Raw genomic sequence first — 5,231 nt, 5'->3', positions numbered from 1 at the left:
TTTGGTGAGGGAATCGTGAAAAGGAATCTATTGTAATTCGTCAAAGATCTCCGAGACTTCTTAACATAACAACTAAAGATCCACAAATCCCTATTCATACAAGCTTTTGGTGAGAGAATCATGAAGAGGAATCTGTTGTACTTCCTCAAAGATCTCAGAGACTTCTTAATAGAGCAGCCAAAGATCCACAAATCTCAAGATCTAAATGTGGCAATAACGAGGTTCATCCAAAAACTCCACTCCTTAAGCATTGTGCACCAAAACTTCGTACAGGACTTTGTCTGCGTCGGTCCCTAGGTTTTCCATCAAGGCTGGTGAGAAAAACTATTCGTACATCTCTTTGAATTCTGACTTTAAGTAGAAAACATCATTACATGATTTTAAAATTTGGTAGCAGCACCAAATTGTGTTCCATATTACTACTTTCTTTCAATGGGTGATTCAGTTGGAACGTTAATTATATTCTATAAATCAATCTACACAGGGTGATGAAGTATGATGAAGTATGATGAAGTATGATGAAGTATGAAGTGAACGAAGCATAAATTGGGTTGCCTTCTCACCTTAGCTTCAGATATATGAAAAGTATCTGAAAGGACACTAGATCAACATTCGAATGAGCCTAATTGTGAGTACTCTTTTAATCCTTTCACTTGCCTCATTATAGAATTTTTTTCTTCCATTTTTCCTTTATTTGAATTCCCCTAAAATTTCAACTCCGGGTACATTTAAAAGTTTCTCAACATAAATAAATACATTATTAAGTTGGTTCTTCAATATTAGGCTCCATTTTGATACAATTTGTTGTTGTATTCTTGGGCATATGTGAATATAATAATACCACCTTTTATGCACCTGGCTAAGAGAATCTGTAATATTACTGGTAATGAGGTATGTTATGACATGCAGGCTCCCTATTATGATCCGATGAAAAACCTTAGATATGCGAATACAAATATGAAAAGTATCTGAAAAGGACACTGGATCAACATCTAAATGAGCCTAATTGTGAGTACTCTTTCAATCCTTTCACTTGCCTCATTATATAATTTTTTTCTGTTTTTTCTTTATTTGAATTTCCCATTTTTAACTTAATTTGGGTAAAATAAATACAATATTTTAACCTTAAATTATTTTTGGATTTTTAAATATTTTACCTAATTAGGGTTTAATTATTACAATAATTAATCCTTAATTAGGTTTTAATTCCTTTTTTTGAGTTATTTCGAATTTAAAAAATTAAAATATTATTTTAATATTATTAAAACTAATAATTTTTTTATATAATATGGTAGGTCAAATTTTCATGTTTACCGTAGGTATCAATGTTTATTTAATTAAAATTTAAAATATTAATTTAAATATATGCCTAAATAATGAAAATGATCGGACAAATAAAAATGTAAGGTTCCAATTTTCTAAATAAAAGACAAAATTTTGTGAAGTAGAGACCGTTTTTAACCTGTTAAGAGGATATAGAGCAAGAGAAATTTTCCGAGCATTAATATTGCTCGGAAAATTACGTGTATACACCTAAATAATCTTAATTTTTATCGAGTGACGGCTCTTTAAATTGACCATTAATATAAATTAATTTATAAAATTAAATTTAAATCAAAATTATTTCCATCGTTTGTGAAATTTAATGGTCAATAAAATTATTGAATTATTTTATAATTAATTTCCCTTTAAATGATTTTTTAAATACACGAAACCCTTTGGACAGCTACTCAACTATAATGAAATTTTCAATGTGTAATTTTCTAAAAAGAGATCATAATTAAGCTTCAATTAAATAAAATATGCTTCAAAATGTTAGTCGTTATATTTAGAAAGTGAGACCGTATTTAACATCCCATAGTATATAATAATTTCAACAAATTACTTATAAAAATTCAATCGAATAGGAAGCAATGGATTGACTAGTTGAAATTTCTAATTTAATTCATAAAAATTATACATATCAAATCCATAAATAAGAAATTAATTTGAAATATTCTCTATACTTTTAAATTGATGTTTCACTTTATTTTTATTGTGAAATATGAGTAAATTATTTGCTTACTGTAAAAATGGTGGTAACATTTTAAAACGTATTTCTGTTTTGTTAGTAGGCCTTATTAAATTTCAAATGAATTTTAATATTATTCAATCAATAATTTCTTTAACAATCATATCTTCAATAAAAACAAATATATATATATAAATAATATATTTTTTTATTTTAATAACTTAAAATAATATTAGATATTTAAAAATAACCCATTAATTATTCAAATAATCTTAAATCAAATCGACTCGGTTTCATTATTACAAGTAATAATTGAAATAAGGATCAACTATTCTAAATAGTCATATTTTATAAGTAGAAAAATGAAATTCAAAATTATTTATATTCTAAAAGTATAATTATTTTTTTGAACCACCTGACCCTATTGGAGAATGATGCGATTTTTCATTGGGACGCATACAAATTTGTAATTCAAATTTTTGTCTAAAATTAGTATAATAATAAATTAATGTTTTTTAAAATGTATACCCTTTTTCATATAAAAAAATAATTATATAAATATATATATATATATATATATATATATATATATATATATATTTGAAAATTGTGAATATATGCATTCATTTGAAAAAGAATTAATTATTTTTTAAGTACACCAACAAATTATAATTTTAAAAAATATAAATTAAAACGTCAAAAAATGATATTATAGAATATAAATTACATATATATCTTAATTAATAAATTATCTTTTTCAAGAATTCAAAATTTTTGTTTAGTAAAATAATGATTCTTGCTTATTATTACAAGAAATTTTATCATATAAAGAAAATATTAACGGTCAAATATAATCACGTTTATTTTATAATAAAACAATATATTAATTATTTACCGGTTATAAATTGCCAATTGAGTCACGTTTACTTTTAACTAAAAGAAAGTATTAGTTGTTCAATTTATAAAAGAAACTTAAACGGACAATGTAATCATATTTATTTTATATTAAAATAAAATATTATTCGCGACTTAAATAAAATAATTGAAATAAATTGTTTTTAAATTAATACAATAAACCTGACACTAAACGACAATAAGACCAACGGTCTCGCTAAAACAGTTTTGTTCTCGATTGCTTATGGAATTATCAACAAAGTTGTTAAAATATACTTAGTGTTATTGCTTGATTTACAATCGGTCTACAAATAATTAATTTCATGTAATATTACAATAATTTAAGTTTATATATAGTTATTCATAAACAAAAATAAATTTTAAAAACAATGAAAAAAGAGATAGTGATCCAAATGAATTAATTATTGTCATTAGAAAATACTAAATTATTTTTATTATTAAATTTAGTTAAATATTATAATACTAATATTAATACATAAATATATGATATGCTCTTTGTCGGGATCTTTTTCCTATACTAAAATCTTTTTGAAATGCAATTATTGCTTTAATTTTGATTTTATAAAAAAATAAATAAGACTAGATTTTGACCAAATTCCACCATATATAAACGGGTTATGCTTACATTCATTTTATATAAATTCTATCACTTGTATCTTTCTTCTTGAAATCTATTTCTTCTTCATTAATTTCCTGGTTTTCATTTCTTTAGCTAGGTAAGTATATCTCCAAGTATTTATTTTTCTCTTTATACATATAATAGATCTAAATGCAAGTTTTCATGATTGATCATTTGAAATTGACATAAACACACGTAACCTTGTATACAAATGTCAAATCAACTCGTTTACTTTTTATAATTTTTGACAAGATAAAAAGACTTTTTATTACGGTTAAAGATTTATTAAATCAATATCGATCTTAACTTTTGAAATTATTAAAGAAAAAACAATTTTTGTTGCTGAATTTTGTTTATAGCTTTTAACACTACTCCCCTTGTTATTTTGAAAAAAAATCAATGGTTTGAAGTTTTTTTTACCCCTATTGTATATATGATTTGAATTTTGAAAATTTTCTTAGAGAGACTATTGATATATTATTCTATTTTAATAAATTAAGTTATAAAAAATTCTAGATAACTCTAATTTAATTAATTTATTTATTATTTTTTTTATTTATTTTGAATAAATAAGTTATATATAAATGAAATTTGCAGATAGATATAAACAGAAGAAACTCTTCAAACAATGGTATTAATTACCTGTCAATTTGGAGTTAACTTATCATTAGATTCGTTTGATCATCAATAAGTGCCTTTGAGAAATAGCTGTAGAAGATTATCACCCAATTATATTAATGGAAATCTGCATTCCCATCTTCTTCAGCTAACCAATTACTTGATAAAAAAAAACCCTAAACCCTAAAGTCTAAACCCTAAACCCTAAACCCTAATTACGATCCGTCGCCATCACCACCCGTGCTCACAATCAGAGCTTCGCTCGTTTAAGCACTATGATGTCACCTCTGATCCAAACCAATAGTCCGGCCATGATGTGGCTGCAGCAGCAACAGCCAATTCATGATCAAAACCCATCCCCGTCCACCATTTCTCTCCAATTGATTATAATGAATTTTCCTATCCTAATCAAAATCAACCCTCTCCTCACAGTGTTGATCAAGAACTGCAATCTTACTTGGCTTGACAGCAGACACAGAATTATTCAAAATCAATCACCTCCTCCCAGTTTTAATCTTGGCTACTTCAATCCCCAACAACTGGAATCCTACTTGGATTGGACCCGGGCACATAATTATACTCTGCAACCGGCACCAATTCCAGGCCCATCCAGAGTATTGCTCCTACTACTACTAGACCGTCGTCATCAAGGCGTAACAACCGCAATAAAAATAATAATAATAATGCTTGACATGTTCCCGCCATTTATCAACCTAGATCAATCACAACTTGAAGAAGGAGAAGGAATGTGGTATGAATATATTCTTTTTTTACTCTTTAACTAATATCATCATTCAACTATTCTATTTTAATTCTTTAATCTTCATTAGGCTCAGGTGATTCAAGATTTATTTAACACACAAAATGAGGTCAGTTTTTTTTTCGTTTTTTTAAATAATAATAGCATAACCCTTGCTTAACATGTTCTTTTATGTATGGAAATTAAGCTTGTTAGCTCCATGTTTAAATCAAATGCCCCAGCTGCAGCTGCTGCTACAGCTATTTTCTTCGGGGAGAATTTCATGACTCATGAGGTAATAATAACATCAAGTTTAATTTCTACTATTT

The sequence above is a fragment of the Impatiens glandulifera genome, chromosome 9 (assembly GCF_907164915.1).
Source record: "Impatiens glandulifera chromosome 9, dImpGla2.1, whole genome shotgun sequence".
NCBI classification, from domain to species: domain Eukaryota; kingdom Viridiplantae; phylum Streptophyta; class Magnoliopsida; order Ericales; family Balsaminaceae; genus Impatiens; species Impatiens glandulifera.
This window is presented reverse-complemented; position numbering follows the sequence as displayed.